The following is a 21,053-nucleotide window of genomic DNA, read 5'->3' as shown; positions in this document are numbered from 1 at the left end:
ATAGCGCGGTCGGGTTCGAGCCCGACCGTGGCGGCTGCGTTTTTATGGAGGAAAAACGCTAAGGCGCCCGTGTGCTGTGCGATGTCAGTGCACGTTAAAGATCCCCAGGTGGTCGAAATTATTCCGGAGCCCTCCGCTACGGCACCTCCTTCTTCCCTTCTTCTTTCACTCCCTCCCTTGTCCCTTCCCTTACGGCGCGGTTCAGGTGTACAACGATATATGAGACAGGTACTGCGCCAATTCCTTTCCCCAAAAACCAATTATTATTCATAGCCCAGCACACGGGTGCCCTATCCGTTTCACCTCCATCGAAACGCGACCACCGCGTTCGCTGTGTTGGGTACGTGGCAGGCAACACGGAGCCCTGCATTGGCTCTTGCCCTCTAGGTGGCGCCACAGGCAATCACGTGATGGCCAGACTTTCGATCACGTGCACAGAGGTTATAAAAGGGAAGCGAACAGGACGAGTCTGCTGACGTGTGCAAGGAAGAGTGAGCTGCACCGCAATTGTCGCTGCGCCTCGCAGTAGCAGCCATTCGCGAAGCGTTCGAAGAGTCTCGGAAGCCTTCGCCCCTGGGTAGAGCAGATTGAATTCAGCAGCGGGTGGTGCTCTTTGTTGGCGACGCGAGGCCCCTTCGGCATCAACCCATGCATCCTTCTCAAGATGTTCGAGATAGCGGGCGCGGTCGTCCACCACGAGGAAGCTCCACCTCCGGTAAGTGTTCCAAGAGGTCTTCGCTAGGTTTGCCATTGTCCAGCGCTCAATGGCATTGACGAGATTTCGGCGACAGACTACTGCAACTTTCTGCAGTATTCGCATCAGGAAAAGAGAAAGCGGTCTGTGTGTGCGTATAACGCCATTCGGCTGCCATCTCGTCGCTGCTGTGGGGACGCTGGTGGGAGCGGTAGTATGACGTCTTCACGAGCGCCTTAGCCGTAGCATCTTTGCGCTATTTTGACTGGACTCCTCTTGTGATTTCAGTGTCACCGAATCCTTCCAGTCTTCTGTCCTCAACCAGCGCAAGCGATATTGGTCGATCGCCGCTGGCAGACGCCACGTCATCACCCTCTGGAATGAAGGGGAGCTTTGCCGTCCCTCGTCTCCGTAAGCCTCCGCAAGGAACAAGAGCGTCTTGGACTTCCTTCAGCGTAGGATCCGAGGTTCCTGGTGGATTTTTCTCGCGTTCCATGGTGAGTGGGATGCCTTGAATTGTCGACAGACTGCAGACGTTTTCGAACTTCCATTTAGAAACGCCTCCGAGATGAACTCGTTCGCACTGTTTCCTGTTAGTATTTTATGGAAGGTTAAAAATGCTATCTCATATCCTGCGCAGTATTCTTGCACCGACGCCGCATTGTTTTGTAGTTCCTTGTATCTTGCGTGCCTCCTTGATTTATGCTCTTTTTGGAGCCTTCCTCGACTGTTAGCTACCGGAGCCAAACGCAGCGAGCGCCTCCGCGTCTGGGCAGCGCCGGGCGCACACGGTTACGTTATGCTGTGAATGGCAAATACTGAGTTGGGTTTGTTCATTCTGTCTCTGGTTTGATCGCTACCTCCTGTTTATTCAAGTCTTAGTTGCACCGACTGGTTAGACCTGTAACAATACCGGTGGCGACGAACCGTTGACCCGCCTTAGTGGCTCAGCGGTTAGAGCGGTCAGTGACTGGGTTGAAGGTCCCGGCTGCTATCTCTGCTCTGGCGACCGCGTTTTGAATCCAAAAGGCGTCCGTCTCTGGCCTAATCCCCTTCGACTACGGCGTCCGTCGTATCGCATGTGGTATTCTTTGGCGTCTTACGTCCCAAAGCGACTCAGATTATGAAGGATGCCGTAATGGAGGGCGCCGGATGATTTCGACCACATGGGGTTCTTTAACGTGCACTGACATCACACAGTACACGGGTCTCTTCTAGTATGTATTTCTCCGCCATCAAAATGTGACCGCCGCGGCCGCGATCGAACCCGCGTATTTCGGGTCATCAGCCGAGCACCATAACCACTGAGTCACGTGTGTCGGTTCGGGACGTTAATGAAATTGCAGACTGCTCATTGCTTGGTAATTTCTTGAGCACTACATTAACCGACCCAGCGAATCTTAACCTCTGATAACGTAGCGCCGGAAACAGACATGAATAAAGAAGCGATCCTTGGGCCGATACTTATGCTCCATTTTCAATGCGAAAGCTGCAAAATTGCAATTTTTTTCATGCCTCAGCGCTGACAACAATGAGGCAGACACGCGGCACTGCAGCAATAGGCCGCAGCGTTCAATGGGTGACTAACCTGTCGCTATCAACCATTAATTTAACGGCCACCTGGCAGGGTGGGCGCGCTGCCTATCGAGTGTTTGGCATGCATTTAACGTTACAGATGCTAAGCCGCGTCTATACTTGCCCGATACACCACAACTTTCGCTGTCTAGCCAGTTTGAGCTGTAATTAAACCATAGCAGTTTTTTCCGCACGGCGCGGTTGAGGTGCCCACCGCCAAAGTTGAGTTAGGCGCCTTTCCCGTCGTCAAGTCGAGTGGAGGGTCTAGACCAATACAAGCAACGTGGTCAAAACTGCAAATGAGGCATGGCTGGAAAGTAGACTAATTTGCTTCAAGTAACCTTGCCCTGGATCACGCCAGGAAGGACTGAAAGGGGCAGTCGAAAATGCAGAACGCACTGAATCAGGCATGCGTCTCTGGTTGTGCCAACGCTTGCAAGACCCGTCCTGAACTCCACCCTGAAGCAACGTTATTGGCCGCGGCAGTCGCTTGTCAACCTTCGCGTTTTTTTAAAGCGAAAGCCTTACTAGGTCCATTACGACAAAAGCCGGCGGCCTGTATCATGTGTGGGGATAGCGTATTTGTGTGTACTCTCACAGGGTACAGAAAAATCCGAGCGATGACAAGAAAGAGGGTGACGACATCAAGCGGCCGTAGGACAAACACAGCCGCGTGCCGCAATTTTAAACGATCATATCAGTCTTACGTAGCCGCCACCGGCTGACCTCAATGTTGTGCTGGTATTGCCGTTTACATTCGTACCAAAAAATGTGAGGAATCTTTCGTCTTGCAGCGTTCTCTTGGTGTCCTGCTATTTCTCTTGGCATATAGCCTACATGTTCTAGTCAAGTTTGAAGCTAGCTTGCGAGAATGATTCGAACCTGTCCTAAAAGGCGCGGTTGAGGTGTCCACCGAGAGGCGAGAGAGTTAACTGCGCAATTACCTTTCCTCAACACTAATTTTGGTATTAAAATAGTGGCTCAGCCATTCATATTACAGCGTTGCGGTGGTGTAATATGGTTTCTCGTACCATATTGCATTCGCCTCAGGCTGGAGGCTAATCCGCGACAGGTGTTCGAACCACTCGGACCTTTGTGGATTGAGTGGAGGCGCGTCTCCATTTCATTGCTCAGTGCGTAACCTTTGTGAACGTCAAACGCTCACGACTCCCTATTGCTTTACCTCTTCAGCCGTGTTTGAGGTGTCCACCGAGAGGCGAGAGAGTTAGTGCGCAATTTCCTTTCTTCAAAATCGATTTTAACAGTAAAAATGTGAGGCAACCGTCCGTCGTACACCGCTGCGGGTGGTCACCTCCGCATTTAGATGCGTGCGGTTCGTGGAGGGGACATCCCCTTAGTGGGAACCTCCAAAATGACGTCCAATGTTCTTTTCATTTTGCTTTTGAAAATTATTTCACCTCTCAGGCGCTGGCACCTAGCTGCATTACATGGCGGTAGCGAGCAGGAGTCCAAGAAGGCCCCTGGTGGATGTTGCACAGCCGACTAGCAACCGACGTGTTCCGATGGACCCGACACGACGGCGACTGTTGCAGCAGCCGGTAAGTGTATTTGACTTGTGCAGTTCATGCAGAAGCAGGGGTTCTTGCCTGACGTTTCTTGTAACGATCCCCCCCCCCCCCCCGCACACACACAGGACAATGTTAGCTTTCGCAGCTATTCTAGAATGTGACAGTTAGTAATGTCCCCTTGAAATATGACGCTTTTGGTCTCGTGCTTCAGTTGGGCTGCGGAGTTTGAATGACAGAGCAAACTCCTCAGGGACCCCGGTAGCCGGGGCCGCATGCCACAGTTCCCTCTAGGCCGGTTACATTTGTTTCCTGACAGCATGAAAAAATTGCGTGTGCACACTAGTTGCTTAAGCATATGTGAACGTCTCTACTGTAGCTGCTCTTACAAAAATTTTTTACAGTCCAAAGACTGTCCATACAGTTCTGTCTATCAAGTCAAGAGACACTCTATAGACACCTACACAATAGCCTATAGGAAATACCAATCCCATAGAATTTTGCTTAACAATGACGCGTCGACTTTTTCCGAAGCAAGCCGCGACATCCCGTGAACTGAGAAGACCCGGAGTCAAGACAAAACACAGTCGGAAGCCAGTGCCTCTGAAGTGCAGTCGTCACGTGGGTGCCACCGGAGAGCTTCAACATCGTCAACATCGAGAGAAGACCCAAGGTGGGGAGCATTGCTGACGGCCTTGAGATTTTGCAGTCCCTCTCAATATGACCTGCAAATGCATTGGTGGCGCTTTCAGCTATGGCTGTATCTGCCCGAGATGCGGGGAGCGTAAATTTTCGCGGTTTATTTCTTAAAACATCTGAAGATAGCAATTTTTTTCCAGAATAATGTGGAAATATATTTCTCCTGCTTCGCACATTCGGCTGTGCGCCGTTAAATGCGAAATAAAAAATAAATTTGGGATTTCCGGCACCGTACACAGGAGAGGATCGCCATGTTCTCACAATTGTGGGCTTTTGTGTGCTGCTAGAAATGTTACCAGTGCTAATAAGGACCGCTTCTGCTGACTCCAGCCTTTTTGAGAGCATTCAAGAGATGGATCCTTTGAAGTTCTTACGTGCGGTCAGTGCAAAAGAACTCTGTGACTTAAGGGCCTTTACCATGAACGCATTTAACCTGAAGGTCTCCACCATGTTACGTCTCGCCTTCGACGCGCGGTATAGCCGGCGCGGATGCAACGGACGCCGCGGCTTCGTTCATCGCGGCCGCAACGCCTCCCGCCAAGCGCGTCCAGGCAGGTTTCAGTGCCACGTGTCGTCGTGCGTGCGTGTGTGTGTGTGTGCATGTTTTGCCCACGCTTGTCAAAGCGCGGCAGCCGGGGAGAGGAGCTCCCCAACTGGGAGGCGAGGAGGTGTGACCGGCGCCGGCCTGGCGGACGCGCCCGTCACGCCTGAACATGTTCATGCGTCGCCGTCTTGTGCGACTCATCCCAAGCCGCTCCTTCTTGCCCTCGACTCCGAGGGTATATAAAGAGAGCTGCCCCGGACGCCAACGAGAGACTTCGATTTCTTCCTGCGAGTAACGTGGTCGCCCTGACCGGCTGCTCTTTTGAGATGCCAGAATAAACAAGTTGTTCTGTTGCCAGTCGACTCATCCTTTGCCGGGACCTTCGGATGTTTCCTGCTTTGCCCCAGGCCGCCAGGCCAACGCTACCCTTGGGGCTTGCAACCCATTTGCAACAACTGGTTGCCAGCGGTGGGATCCCGACAACGGAGGCCAGCAGCGAAGATATGCGTTCAACTGTGTGCTGAGCAGCTCAACGACCATCCGGGAGCAGTGCAACGAGCCCTGTGTGATGACTGGTTGCCTGCAGCGGAACGACTGCGCTGAATTCTTGGCTGCGAGGTTTGGTGAGTGCGGGACTTTCTTCTTCTGAGTTTTGCCAGGCTTTTGTTAGTGTCAGAAACAGAGCTGGTAATTGTGTTGTCGTTGCTGCCGGGTTAGTTTGCGGCAAGACAATAGTAGGCAGTAGAGAAAGCAGCATTCGGAGCAGCCATGGATTTGAAGTCGTTGCGCAAACCGAAATTGCTGGAGCTTGCAAGAGAGTTGGGTCTGGATGTCTCAGACAAACTCAGAAAACCAGAACTGCTAAGGGCTATTCTTGAGTTGGAGGCTGAGGATGACGAGCTGTCGGAATGCCTTGAGACCATTGAGGAGAGGGAGCAAAAAGAGAAAGACGAGCGCGAACGTAAAGAGCAAAAAGAGGAGCGCGAGCGTAAAGAGCAAAAAGAGAAAGACGAGCGCGAACGTAAAGATCAAAAAGATAAAGAGAAAGAAGAGCGCGCTTTGGAAATGAAGCGTCTCGAGGTAGAGATGGAACGCGCTCGTAATGGAAGTCAGGCACACGGTGCAGGAGAACGGGTATCGTTCAAAATGACTGACCTGATGCGGCCGTTTAAGCTTGGAGAGGACATTGGTTTGTTCCTGGTTAACTTTGAGCGAACGTGCGAGAAGCAGGGGTTCTCTCGGGAAACGTGGCCACAGCGCTTGCTCACTTTGTTACCCGCCGAGGCGGCCGACGTAGTCGCTCGCTTGAAGAGAGAGGAGGCAGAGGATTTCGACCAAGTGAAATCAAGTCTGCTAAAAAAGTACAGGCTGTCAGTGGAGGCGTTCCGTCGGAAGTTTCGGGAAAATGAAAAAGGCAGAAATGAGTCATATACAGAGTTTGCCTACAGGCTTATGTCAAACATGCAGGAATGGCTCAAAGAAGAGAAAGCGTTTGGTGACCACGAGAAAATTCTGCAGTGTTTCGGGCTGGAACAGTTTTATAGTCGGTTACCTGAGAACGTGCGGTACTGGGTCTTGGATAGGCCAGACGTTAGTACAGTGGCTAAAGCCGCCGAGCTAGCCGAGGAGTTTGTGACGCGTCGGGCTCGCGGAGCTAAGGACGGTCAAAAGGGTGAATTTGGCTCCAAGTCTGAGAGGCCGAAGTTCACACCCATGAGAGCATGGGGGGGACACGCGTAGTGCGGATGCGAGTGAAAGCAGTCCGACCGAACGTAAGGAGACGGCGGCAGCCGAAGCCGAACGCAGAAAGCGGTTCGAGAGGAGGCAAGCGCGCGTGTGTTATACGTGCCAGAAGCCGGGTCACTTTTCGGCGCAGTGTCCAGAAACAAAAAGAGAAGTCGTGTGTTTGTCATTATGTAGCACTGACGAGAACATGAAGCTTCTCGAGCCTTACATGCGAGACTTCCTCGTGAACGGGAAAGAGTGCCGAGTGCTTCGTGATTCCGCAGCTACAATGGATGTAGTTCACCCCTCTTACGTAGAACCCGATATGTTCACGGGCGAGTGCGCATGGATCAAGCAAGCCGTGGAAGCTCACAGCGTGTGTCTGCCCGTAGCAAAAGTGCTTATTGAAGGACCTTTCGGAGCACTTGAGACGGAGGCCGTAGTGTCATCTAGGCTGCCCCCCCAGTACCCGTATCTTTTTTCGAACAGGTCCGATCACCTCCTGCGCGAGAAGGGGCTTTTGTTTGGTGAGGCTAGCGTTCAGGCCTTAACCAGACCGAGAGTTCGGGAGCTCGCTGCAAAGGCGGTAGTTGCGGGGCCGACGTTGTCGAGCAATGAGAAAGGGTCGGAGGCGCAGCAAGCTGATATTCAGAGCACGTCCGAACTGAATAAAATTGAGCCTGTAGCGCTGAAGGCACCAGGTACTGGAGAGGAAATGCCCGACAAGGGAAAGTTAGAAGAGCTTCCGGTCGAGCTTCCGGGACTAAGCTCAGTGACGAACAGGGAAGACACTGATCAGGCCATTAGTGACTTAATCATTAAAGCACCGCTGTCGCCTGAGCAGAAAACCGAACTACACCAACTCTTACAAGAGTTTCAAGGTCAGTTCTCTGAGAGGCCTGGTAGGACTTCTGTCCTTACTCATGATATAGAACTTACCTCCCCAGAGCCAGTACGATCCAAGGCGTACCGGGTGTCACCCCGCCAGCGAGATATTATGGAGGCTGAGGTAAAGAAAATGCTACAGCTCGGAGTTATTGAGGCGGGTGAGAGTGATTATACCTCCCCTTTGATTTTAGTTGAGGTACCGGGCAAGGAACCGCGTCCTTGCGTCGACTACCGCAGGCTTAATTCCATCACTAAGGATCAAATTTATCCGATCCCTAACATCGAGGAGCGCCTTGAGAAAGTTAGTAGCGCTCAGTTTATTTCCACCCTAGATCTTGTCAGGGGTTATTGGCAGGTTCCACTTACAGAAGAGGCTAGTAGGTATGCGGCGTTCATTTCACCAATGGGAACATTCCGCCCTAAAGTTTTGAGTTTTGGTTTGAAGAACGCGCCATACTGCTTTTCAAGCCTCATGGACAAAGTGTTGCGGGGACAGGAAGAATTCGCTTTACCGTATTTAGACGACGTAGCGATATTCTCCGCCTCCTGGTCTGAGCATATGGCACACTTGCGGGCAGTGCTAACCCGCCTGCGCGAAGCGGGCTTGACAGTCAAGGCTCCCAAGTGCCAATTAGCACAGGCCGAGGTTGTCTACCTCGGTCACGTGATTGGACAAGGTCGTCGCCGCCCCTCTGAAATAAAGGTGGCCGCTGTGCGAGACTTCCCGCAACCGCGCACGAAGACCGATATTCGGTCGTTCTTGGGTGTCGCCGGCTACTATCAGAGGTACATCCCCAGGTACTCCGATATCGCGGCTCCCCTGACGGATGCTCTAAGAAAAACAGAGCCCCAAACAGTCGTCTGGAGCGAGACAAAGGAGAGAGCTTTTAGCGCCCTAAAGAGCGCCCTAACAAGCCAGCCTGTGCTACGATCGCCAGACTATACCAAAGGGTTCGTTGTTCAGTGCGATGCTAGTGAGCGAGGCATGGGCGTTGTACTGTGCCAAAGGGACAATGGAGAAGTGGAACACCCCGTCCTGTATGCTAGTCGTAAGCTGACCTGTCGTGAGCAGGCGTACAGCGCCACCGAGAAAGAGTGTGCGTGTCTCGTGTGGGCCGTTCAGAAATTGTCTTGCTACCTAGCCGGCTCGAGGTTTATCATTGAGACGGATCACTGCCCTCTCCAATGGCTGCAGACCATATCTCCCAAAAATGGCCGCCTCCTGCGCTGGAGCCTCGCTTTGCAACAATATTCCTTTGAGGTGCGTTACAAAAAGGGGAGTCTCAACGGTAACGCCGATGGCTTAAGTCGAAGCCCCTAACGTGGGAATCCGCCTCAAAGTTGTTGGTTACTGATGTTTTCTTCCTGAGGCAGGATTTTTAACATATTGCATTTGTTTAGTGTTTCAAAGTGATTATGTGCTTTCTAGTGCAATTTTCCAATTTGTGGACGCGTTCTGAGTGCTGCTTGACTACTGTAAGGAAATAGGCAGTAGTATAAAAGGGGATAGATCCTGGCAGAGCTTAGTGAGGGTTGTCTCGTGCTTGCTGACTGAGCGGTTGCGTTTCGGCGTAGTTCTAACGCTTGCTGGGAACGAGCACAAAAATGGCAACTCTCCCGAAGTGACTTTGCAGTGTCCTATGTGATCCTGAACCCGAGAACGAGGCCTTCTCTGTGCGCTGCGCTCAAGCAACGTCGAGGGACGATCGGTTTCGATTACGAGCATCATCGAGCGACATCCCTCTGGACAGCGGATGCAGTCCCCTGACCATCGGGATCTCCTTCTCCCGGCGGGGCGGTCTGTTACGTCTCGCCTTCGACGCGCGGTATAGCCGGCGCGGATGCAACGGACGCCGCGGCTTCGTTCATCGCGGCCGCAACGCCTCCCGCCAAGCGCGTCCAGGCAGGTTTCAGTGCCACGTGTCGTCGTGCGTGCGTGTGTGTGTGTGTGCATGTTTTGCCCACGCTTGTCAAAGCGCGGCAGCCGGGGAGAGGAGCTCCCCAACTGGGAGGCGAGGAGGTGTGACCGGCGCCGGCCTGGCGGACGCGCCCGTCACGCCTGAACATGTTCATGCGTCGCCGTCTTGTGCGACTCATCCCAAGCCGCTCCTTCTTGCCCTCGACTCCGAGGGTATATAAAGAGAGCTGCCCCGGACGCCAACGAGAGACTTCGATTTCTTCCTGCGAGTAACGTGGTCGCCCTGACCGGCTGCTCTTTTGAGATGCCAGAATAAACAAGTTGTTCTGTTGCCAGTCGACTCATCCTTTGCCGGGACCTTCGGATGTTTCCTGCTTTGCCCCAGGCCGCCAGGCCAACGCTACCCTTGGGGCTTGCAACCCAAATGCAACAACCACAAAGGCATTTGGCTTCAGCCACACAATAAACTTTATGCAGGTGCGGTATATGGAGTGCCAAGAAAACGCATGTGACATTGAAAAGTGTTTCATTTGCCGATCACGTTTATTGCGATGCTAATGCAGCGACATTTGTGTATCTTATTTTCTCCGGCAGCATCGGCTATTTGGATGTGGCAACCATACTTGAGCCTCCGGCAGTCGACTTACTCGTTCTGAACTACGGATCCTTCGTGCCCCTCTTGGAGGATTGGCCGAGTAAGTGTACCAACAGTGGAATTCTTCCCTGCAGTTCATAAAAATCAAGAGAAAATAAGGAAATAGTCACCTGGCGACATGCTGCGACTGAAACGCGGTGGCGATACAGCAGCAACAAAGATTTAGTCAGTGAAAGAAAAAAAGGTAGCGTCCTTTTCTTGCCGAGAAAAGTAAAACGAATGAAAAGAGCATATGCAATGAACTTGTGCCTCATAAACCTGCATAAACGTGAACGCCAACAGTACTGCATCGCTAAAGGTGCAGACAATGTTCGAAAGGATTCCAAATAGTAGTTCAGCATCAGCAACGGTGTCTCCAAGATTTCACAATACACTACCGTTCCCTTCATGTCGCGTCCATTGCAGAGGATGCGACTGCCTCATCCTAACAGGTTCATCTGGAGAGCTCACTCATGCGATACAATGGGGACTATTCGGCGCATATTTTAAGAGCGTTAGCTCTTACTCGTCACAATTCTCGATTTATGGGGGTCTGCGTGATGTATCGAATTTGTTATTCATTTTTGACGTCACTTGTTCAACGACTTCCGGACGGTGGCGGCATCACTATTTTTTTGTTGTCTGGATAGCGTTCAGTGGATCCTGGAAACAATGATGTGCACTGCTGCTTCTTCAGACTGACAGGAAACCAGTGAAGAGCGGAGTCATCTGTGTGGTGGCAGACACCACCTGCAGTCATATAAGTGCCTGGACCACTGTCACCACGTGGGCGTGGTCGGTGTTGGCCAGCAGCCTCGGCGGCCGGGACGCAGGTGAGAATTACTGCCGATGGTCACGTGCACGTGCTTGGCCACCGAGCATCTCTGCCTTGTCTTGTATTCTCCAAGCAGCTGGCCACAGTGTAGTACAAGGCTGGTGCATATACGGTGGGAACTCTCTGTGAAACTAATTTGTTACTGGAGGTGATTGGAATATAATTTCCTTCCGTATAAATTTGTCCACCTTATATTTTACTTTCACTCCTATAAACTGATTCTGATCCAGAATATTATCGCCTATTTATTTGCCAAATATGTTGAAACAAAAAAGGTGCACTTATATGTTCGATGGCATCCCTTTTTGTTCAATTAAAGACAATAGAAGAGAGCCTCATCTGCTTATGCGTCATGAAACCCAACACACACAAACGCATCCACACCAGAAATACAGGCCACTTAGAGTGACTACTGGTGTAACAGTCATTCGCAGACAAGACTGGAAGGCCTTTTTTCTATGCGGTGCACCTTCCCCGATTTGTGCCACGCATTCGGAATGATAGATTTTCGCAATCACATTTAACGTTTCGTGCAGGAATCTCCAGCTTTGGACCTGCGGCAAAAAGGCAGAGAAGTCCTGGGTTTTTCGCACCTTTGAAACTAAACGCTCTCACAACATCTCATGTTACCGTAAAAAATGCTAGCTTTGTCCTGAATCTTGGCATAAATGTGGTCATTCTGGTCAAGATTATCGTTGTACTGACAAGAAGGGCTAGGGTTAAAATGTGCGTTTTTTGCGCCTGAAGATGGCTACAGCCAGGCACTGTTCTTTGTCACAACTTGGGCCTACGTGCGTTAACTTTTAAGGTCGAACCAGCCTTTCTTCGGCGTAGCTTCGGCGTCTCGGTCACTAGCGTCGCTGAAGGCGAAATTCCTGCGATTGCAGCAAGGCGACGCAGGGAGACGCAGATATCTGGCGAGGGCAGATCTCAGCGTCGCCGCTGGAAATACCTCGTAGGTGGGGATTGGTGGGGACAAATGACCACGCATTAACAGCGACATCCGGGATTTACCTCCGCCTCTTATCAGCCATGCCCCTTCGGTACCCGTGCAATTGTCCCCCTTGCCACTGCAGTAGATTATTCAACGCTAAGAGGATTCACTATAGACAAATGATAATTCAGGGGCTTTGTCCACGATCCCCCTCAATCTGGAGACGCCAGTCCGTACGCCCTCATGTGTTTGGCCGCCTTCTCCTGGGGGCGCAGAGTTAAAAAGTTAGTAACAGCGTTAAACGATGCCTTGTGGTTTCTCATTTAGAGTGAACCGAGTTATAGAGTTTTGCATTAGATGTTAAAAGCAAAGATTTCGAATCTATTTCTTTAGGCCGCTGGAACTGTACTACAGTAAATCATTATTCGGCCCGTATTAATCTGAAAACCGAGATAATTTGAACTGCCGTGGGGTTCCTACCCAAGCGTATTGCGTCAGACTTTCGTTAAATAGCACACTGTAGGGCTCGCATCAACAGGCGCCCAGATCACCACCGAGTTGACGTAGTGCGTGCTGGACTGGCGATCATCCAGATATCATTCAGACTGCGGGCTATGCAAAGTAGATAGTTCCCTGTGCTGTGCTGGTATGTGCTCGACAGCATGCGTGACGACCATCGGAAGAAATAATCCCGTCATACCCGCCAGCATCTGACCACGAGTGAGGAATGGGAGGTCCTACTGCTCTCGACGGACCCGGCCAGGCAAAATATCACCACTAACTGGGCCGCCTATGGCATGGAACTCCATGAACTCACGAACGTAGAGTGCAGTGGGGCTGTGCGGGGACCCAGAGTCCTGGGTGTTCAAAATCCCTTCGTCATTGCATAGAGTATGTGATGGAATTCCGAAAAAGCTTCGTTGCTGCGTCGTTTTCTCGCGAAAGCACATGACTATCATCGCCAAGCTTCTCGGCGCATAATTTTTTCACGATGGTAGGTTTTTTGGATAATTTTTGGCGGCCAGTTGATAATTTTCAGATTAAATTCACGGTGTTGCACTTTATTGCGTTTTCAGCTGATAGTATAGTTTTTATGCTGTGCAGACACCTGAATCACCCTTCCTTTTACCATAGAAAGCAAGTTCGTCCTTATTCTTGCAGTGATGGCACAGGAGAGCTCCTGAGCAGCCAAGAAAGCAGAGGCCTCTCTTTGGATCTGGTAACAAGGCAACACCCACCCGGATACGTCACTGGTGTGTCCCTCTCCTGTCTCTTATTTGGTCATGTCTGTTCCATTATAACCAGAACTGAATGTGGGAGACAGAACGCTCAGCGTTATCACAAAGTGAGCAACCGTGGGCCACTGGGAGCGAATGGATTATTTCAAGCTTCCTGTGCTACATTTTCTTGTGAGATGTTGAAAAGAGTTCTATGTTTTATCACATCTGTACAGACAAAATTCCAATAAGGAGGGGCGTCAGGCAAGGCGACACGATCTCGCCAATGCTATTCACCGCCTGTTTACAGGAGGTATTCCGAGTCCTGAACTGGGAACAGTTGGGGATAAGAGTTAGTGTAGAATACCTAAATAATGTGCGATTCGCAGATGACATTGCCTTGCTGAGTCACTCAGGAGGTGAACTGCAAATCACGATCAATGAGTTAGACAGGAAGTGCATAATGGTGGAAAATAGACCGCTGAGAAATAGGCTGGGAAATAGACAGTCTGATTTGCTTCGTGTAATCGGGCATATGAAGCGTGCGCTGCTTCGGTGTTCCCTGCACCATGGTGGACGCCCGGAAGGTTAGTGCCCGAAATTCCGCCAAAGTGTTGCGATGGCACCAAGAAAAACAGAATCGTCGTCGGGGTCAGCTCGGTTGTTCTCGATAGGAGCACGAGACAAACAGTCGGCATCACTGTGCTTCCTACCAGACTTATAGACGATGGTGACATCGAATTCCTGAAGTCGAAGGCTCCAGCGTGCAAGCCGTCCCGAGGGATCTTTCAGGTTCGCCAGCCAACGCAGCGAGTGGTGGTCGCTGACGACCCTGAAATGGCGGCCATATAGGTACGGGCGAAATTTTGTTACTGCCCGCACAATGGCCAGGCATTCCTTTTCGGTGGTGGAATAGTTCGCCTCAGATCGTGACAAGGTGCGGCTCGCGTATGCGATTACGCGTTCGAGACCATCCTGCCACTGTACAAAGACCGCACCAAGGCCGATGTTGCTGGCGTCTGTGTGTAGTTCAGTGTCGGCTGACTCGTCGAAGTGTCCAATGATTAGCGTACATTGGAGACGAATGCGGAGGTCTTCAAAGCCTTGCTGTTGCTCCAGGCCCCAGAAGAATGGTTCGGAATCTTTCGTGAGTCGCGTGAGGGGCTCAGCGATCTGGGAGAAGTTCTGCACAAAACGCCGATAATAGGCGCAGAAACCCAGAAAGCGACGCACGCTGCGCTTATCGGTGGGCACAGGAAAAGCAGCCACGACAGCATTCTTATCGCGGTCTGGGCTAACCCCTTTAGCGCTCACGATGCGGCCCAAAAACTTCAACTCTTCGAAAGCGAAGTGACACTTTTGGGGCTTCAGGGAAAGACTGGCCGACCAAATTGCTTTGAACACAGCGCGCAGGCGTCTCAGGTGCTCTTCGAACGTGTCAGAAAAGATGGCAACGTCATCCAAGTACACGAGACTGGACTGCCAAATATTTGAGATCGGCAAGAACGGTGTCCATCATCCTCTGGAAGGTTGCAGGAGCTGAGCACAGGCCGAAAGGGAGCACCCGGAATTCGTACAGGCCGTCCGGTGTAATAAAAGCGGTCTTTTCCCGGTCGCGTTCGTCCACCTCGATTTGCCAATAGCCGCTTCGTAAATCTAGCGATGAGAAGTACTTGGCGTGGCGCAGCCTGTCCAGGGAGTCATCAATACGCGGTTGAGGATAAACATCCTTTTCAGTGACTTTGTTTAAACGTCTGTAATCAACGCAGAACCGTAGGGTTCCATCTTTCTTTGCCACTAGAACAACAGGTGACGCCCACGGGCTCGTCGACGGCTGTATCACGTCGTCCTTGAGCATTTCTTGAACTTGGCGGCGAATGGCATCGCGCTCCTTCGAAGAGATGCGGTAGGGCGGCTGACATAACGGCCATTGGTTGGCGTCAACTATAATTCGGTGCTTTGTGAGCGGTGTCTGCCTTACCTTGGAGGTCGAGGCAAAGCAGTCGCAGAAAGACTGGATAACGCTTTCCAAGCAGCGTTTCTGGTTAGTTGGGAGGTTTGGGTTCACGTCAGTGTTTATGGGAGTGGTCGGTTCCTCCACTGATGCCGGGGCTCCGGACAAAGCGTGCTGTCCCGCAAATTCGCTGAGTTCCTCGAAATACGCAATAGCTGTTCTGCCAGGCAAACACTGAGGTTCACAACCAATATTAGTCACCAAGAGTTCGGTTCGGCCCTTGTTCAGTTCAACAATTCCTCAAGCAACACAGACTTGCCGACCAAGGAGCAGCGACATGTTGGTTTCAGCGATGCCACGAATTTTGGTGCTGTTATCGCACGCTAGAGTAACAAACATGCTGGATCTTGATGGGATCAAAACGTGGTTGTCACAGACGCATAACTTAGCCCTGCGTGACTCGGTATCGTCGTCGACAGGACCTTGGGTGGAAAATGACACGATTAGCTACTGGAGGTCGATAATGGCACCGTACTCTTGAAGGAAATCCAAACCGAGTATGAGGTCTTTGGAGCACTCGGGTAACACAGCAAAGCAAGCAGGAAAAGTAACGCCGCGGATCTGGATTCTCGGAGTGCAGACACCGATCGGAGTTACCACGTGGCCACCAGCTGTCTGTATCTGCGGCCCAGACCAAGGGGTCAGAACCTTCCTCAAGACCGTGAATATAACCGTCTGCTCATTACCGAAAAATCGGCGCCGGTATCCACGAGTGCGGTAACGTCGTGGTTGTCGGTGGATACCGGAATTTCGGCGGAGGCCAGTCGGTCGCAGCGCATCGTCGAGGTCGTCGGGTCAGGTCGTCGTCGGTCGGAGCGTCGCGGCGAATCGTCGGGTGGAGGCTCTTGACTCGGTCCAGTAGCGGCAGCCCTACCCCCGGAGGACGCCGTCTTCAGTTTTCCCGACGTGGGGACGTACCTCTGACCTGGCCAGAGGATGACGGGCGGCCGGGCGAAGAGAACCGCCTTGGGGATGGCGATCGGGACGGGCGTCGCTGCGAGGTCGAAGATTGCATGTTATCAGCCAAGTAGTGTTCGATATCCCATGGTCTTTCACCGTAGCGTGGTCGAGGTGCGTCAGGTGAAAAACCCCTTAAACCCATCCTGCGGTAGGGGCAATGGCGGAGGATGTGGCCGGGCTCTCCGTAGTGGTAACAGAGCGGCCGATTGTTTGGCGTACGCCAAACGTGCGCTTTGCTCACGGGAGGCCTGAACTCCTGCGACACGGAGGGTGCTGTTGCGATTGGCTCCTGCAGGTATTGCACAGGAGCGATGGCAGAAAAGGCTCGCATCGCTGGCCCGGGACTTCGTAGCGCCTCGCTGCACGTCATAACGGAGGTCGCCGGGTGTGGAGCTGGGGGTGGCTGCACAACTCGTCGGATTTCTTCGCGGACCACATCCGTAAAGGCAGCGACGCTGACCTGTGGAGCTTCAAAGCGAAGTTTCGCCAGTTCCTCGCGCACAAGGCTTCTTACAAACTGTCGAAGGTCCTCGGCGGGCAGCGATGCAGGCGTGTACTGGGACTGGTAAGCGGCTGCTACAGTAGCCTGACGTCCGTAGTGGGCGCCCTGTTCCTGTAAAGAGCGCTCGATACCCATTGCCTCCTTGGTGAATTCGGACACTGTTCGTGGCGGGTCACGGACCAGTCCGGCAAACAGCTGCTCTTTTACGCCACGCATTAAGTGGCGTACCTACTGGGCTTCGGGCATAGCAGGGTCGGCCCGATTGAACAGCCGGGTCATGTCCTCGATGAACATCGCGACGCCCTCGTTCGGCTGCTGTGATCTCGAGCGCAGGGCGATTTCAGCTTTCTCTTTTCTTTCGCTGCTGGTAAATGTCGCTAGCAGCTCTCGACGAGAAGCCTCCCAGGTGGTAAAGGATGCTTCGTGGTTCTCAAACCACGTTTTGGCCGAGTCCTGCAGCGCAAAGTAGACGTTGCGCAGCTTGCGCTCGCCGTCCCACTCATTGAAACCCGCCACTCGGTCAAAGCTAGCCAACCAGTCTTCGACGTCCTCGAACATGTCCCCGTGGAACAGTGGCGGCGATCGAGGTGCGTCAAGGACAAATGGCGGGGCATTCCCGGAGTGCTGACTTGTCTGGCTAGCCGCGGTGGATGTCATGGCCCTTATCGGCGCTGTCAGTTGGCCGAACTCGGGTTGTAGGCCTCGCAGGCGGCGGCTCGCCTTGTGGTCTGGTGTTGTAGCCACGCGTTGTGAGCTGACGTCAAAGGTGTCCTCGAAGTCAGCGTACATGGGCCATTACCCAGCACCTCCACCAAATTATCCACTGAGAAACGGTTGACGTAAGCAGGGCTGGTTTACTTGCTTTAATTAGACGCGCAAGATGTTGGAACGCGCAAGGCAGCAGGCAGCACGAGAGATGAAGACGAAGCATCTAGCCCCGAGATGACTCAAGGCTTGCCAACTGCCAAGAAATGCAGTTTAGCCGTATGGCGCCACTAGAGTAGTTAGTAACGTAGCAATATACAAAGCGAAAGATGCCGGCGTTCACTGTGTTCATTGGCGTTGACAACGTTCTAGACGCCGATGGCTTTGAGGAAAGGAAGGGCGCATGACTGGCTCCCTTGATATGCGGACGCCTCATTCGTGCTTTGATACATGTGGCGGTAGTGAGAGAGAGAGATGTAGCCTTAATGCATTAGCGCTGACAGCGTTGTGGCTGACATGCGGCACTATATGACTACTGTGTCTGTCGTTCTCGCTCATGAAAATTGAGATTGTGATACCCTTATAACGTCTTTCATATTACCGGGTCTTCGTAGTAGTTCACAAAGCGCATTTACGAATTTTTAGGCCTAACTCTACTGGCTTCTATATTGTAAGCTTGACAACATGTGGCTCAAGCGTTGTTTCCTGGAATTTTATTTCCCAATTATATGTGTCGCCCAAGGAGTATCAGATTTAATAAAATGTATTACAATAATGTGGTTTACTGCTGAGAGGCCTAAAATATGAATACCTCATACTGCATGCTCTAGCACGTCATCGCGTCTGAAAAGCCATAAACATATATAAAGACTTCGTCTCGTCTGCTCCCGTTTCGCCACCGAACCATGTCACTGTTTCTCTGCCCCATGTCTTGGTATGACCTGTTCGCTCAATTTTTAAAGCGTTAGTGGCGATTGTTTCCTCATTTATTCTAAGCGTGATACGCCTTCACGCCAAAAAATTGCGCTTCCTAGGAATGAGCGAGCGGCGCGTTTCTTGGCATGCTTGACAGCCTTTAGCTCCCCCCCCCCCCCAACCGGCCCCTAATACCTATTCCAGTTTATATCATCCAGGCATCCTAAATGGGTGTCGCTGTTCACGACTCCCAGAACGAGTGTTGGGATCTCGCTCAAGACGGGCAAAACATATGACACATTTTTCGTAGTTGTGTAGTGTGAATTAGAATAGAATCAGAAATGCAGCACACAGGGGAGTGAGACAGTGGACCCAGTATTGAAATAGAATCATAATTGGATTAAATTCGTAAATAATGCAATTTATGTGCATCAGTGTAATTTATCACCCCTACATTTTTAAATACTGAAACGAATTCTGTTGCTTGTGCCCCGGTTTTTCCGGCTACATTTGGAACAGAATCATCATTGGAATAAATGCGTAAATAGTGCAATTTCTCTGCATGAGTGTAATTTATCGCCCCTGAATTTTTTAAATACAGAAAAGAATTCTGTTGCTTGCGTCCCAGTTTCCCCGGCTACATCTTTCAGCTCCCAATTGCTTTCAATGATAAGTGTTTGCATCCTCGCACCAGACCTGACTGACATGATTATCACAGTGCAAATTGTACTTCATGACAAATACTGCTGCCCCTAAAGCTTTAAAAGCCCACGCTTAACACGTAACTGTCTAGGAAGGGTGACAGGTTGTCGACTACAACCACCTGAGATCCGGAACAGGAAGTATTAGTATAAAAAAAAGATAGCCTTACTAGTATACGGAAGAAGCTTGACTTATGATGCAATGGAATGCTTTTCTACAACAGTTGAACCCAGCGTTCCTCTGATGTATGAGCAACGTAAAAAACAGAAGCTGTATGCTGTATGCTAAGACATAGTGCCTCCTGTGAACAGTTCCGTTGTTGAGGTGTTGCGATTGTTTTCCGCAACTGGTCAGTTCACGATTGCCCGCGTCGAGTCCTTCGGTAGGGTTTTACTCCAGCCGACGTTAGTAATTATATCAGCTAGCCCAAGTAATAAACTAAAAAAGCATGTGCTTACAACTGCACCAATCCACTCTTCGGGGCCTATGGTAATAAAAAAGATACGAAATTACCACAGTGTTAACCGCGATAGTCTGAAGTATGCTTCGATACTCTTAATTTTTTGCGAGGTGATTGTATAGTGAAGTTAGGCCTGATATTCTCCAGCAGAATCGGTCATTTGGATGTGGCAACCCGCCCCGAGTCTTGATTAGCCGGCTTCCTCCGAGGAGTTTCATCCTTCATTGTTAATTGATTAGAGTAGAAGAAAAAACGTTGGACACATATGCTGCGCTTATGAGTTCACGCGATAGCGTACACCATTTGGGGCGTCATTTTATTATTAGATTATAAGATTCTTAATAGAGCGACGATATACACCGATACTTCGCATCACCAAACATTGGCTGGTAATTCTTTTTCATTTTTTATTTATTTCACCAATTACACACTCTAAATGTTCTTATTTCGCATCACCAAGCATTGGCGTTTCATTCTAAGCATTTTGGTGCCTTTAAAATGAATGTTAAACTTGGTTTCATGAAAGGCACCGGCGCAGTATCCGTCTCGCCTATATTAAGGGAAGGGATAAAGGAGGGACTGAGAGAAGAAAGGAAGAGGTGCGGTAATGGAGGGATCCAGAATAATTTCAACCACCTGGGGATCTTTAACGTGCATAGACATTGCCCAGCACACGTGCGCCCCTTGCGTTTCGCCTCCATCGAAATGTGGCCGCCGTGGTCGAGTTCGAACGCGGGAACTCCGGATCAGTAGCCGAGCGCGCTAACCACTGAGCAATCACGGCGGGACCAATTGAACCCCCATTTTTCCAGCTTTTTTTGTTCATTTCTTTATTAATCAATTATTTACATCACACCAGTCAATTATCAATCACTACAACCAACAATTAACATGCAACAATTTTTACTGAGCTTTCGATTATTTCCGACACGCGTTGCCCACTGTTACTACGCCGATGGCTTTTCGACCGAACGAACTGTGTACGCTATCGGCTAATAGAAAAGTAGACGTGAATTCAGCGAATTACAAAATTCAGTGATTTCACTGATTTCAGTGATCAGCCTACTGAATTCAGTGAACAAAATTCAGTGAATTAAGCCCACAGGTGCACACTTCTTTTCGGAATAAATAGAACGCAGCACCTTCCTTTTTCGCGTAAAATGCATGAAGGAAGGTGATGATGATTATGGATTTTTATGGCGCAAGGGCAGCTATGGTTAAAGAGCGCCATGTCACAAGGTATTTTTTCTTTTTCTCAAGGTGGGGTAAAAGACCCATTTCCCAAGCATTTCACCCTAAATAAGTCGAGCACCAGACCAGGGGAAAGCTTGTACCCATTGTATCACCGGTGGGTACCCGGCGGCACTGCGGATCGAACCCCGCACCTTCCGCATACGGCATGAAGGAAGGAAATATGAAGTCGAAAATTATTGTGTGATCCTTGAGAGATATTCGGTGGTCCCTTCGCACAAGTTGCTTATACTATTTTTTTTGTCTTGCAGCACCGGCTATTTGGATTCGGCATCATTGAACAGTGCTGCTTTGGCGGCTTCTTCGTCCTGAACTAGGGGTGCGTGCCTGAGCCCCTCCTGAAGTTGCGGCCGAG

The 21,053-nt window shown here is 50.9% G+C and overlaps 1 protein-coding gene and 1 long non-coding RNA gene across 4 annotated transcripts in view; one reads left to right on the top strand and one right to left on the bottom strand.

The window, feature by feature from the left end:
* Nucleotides 1-21,053, bottom strand: part of LOC144101349 (uncharacterized) — a 145,358-nt gene that overhangs the window by 53,721 nt on the left and 70,584 nt on the right. The window lies entirely within an intron of this gene.
* LOC144101276 (uncharacterized) lies at nt 10,907-21,030 on the top strand. Its single transcript, XR_013307974.1, has 3 exons — nt 10,907-11,036; nt 13,134-13,225; nt 20,950-21,030. It is a non-coding gene; the product is annotated as an uncharacterized LOC144101276 (long non-coding RNA).

The sequence above is a fragment of the Amblyomma americanum genome, chromosome 8, assembly GCF_052857255.1.
Source record: "Amblyomma americanum isolate KBUSLIRL-KWMA chromosome 8, ASM5285725v1, whole genome shotgun sequence".
Classification (NCBI taxonomy): domain Eukaryota; kingdom Metazoa; phylum Arthropoda; class Arachnida; order Ixodida; family Ixodidae; genus Amblyomma; species Amblyomma americanum.
The sequence above is the reverse complement of the archived record's forward strand: the minus strand, read 5'-3'. Positions and strand labels throughout refer to the sequence as shown.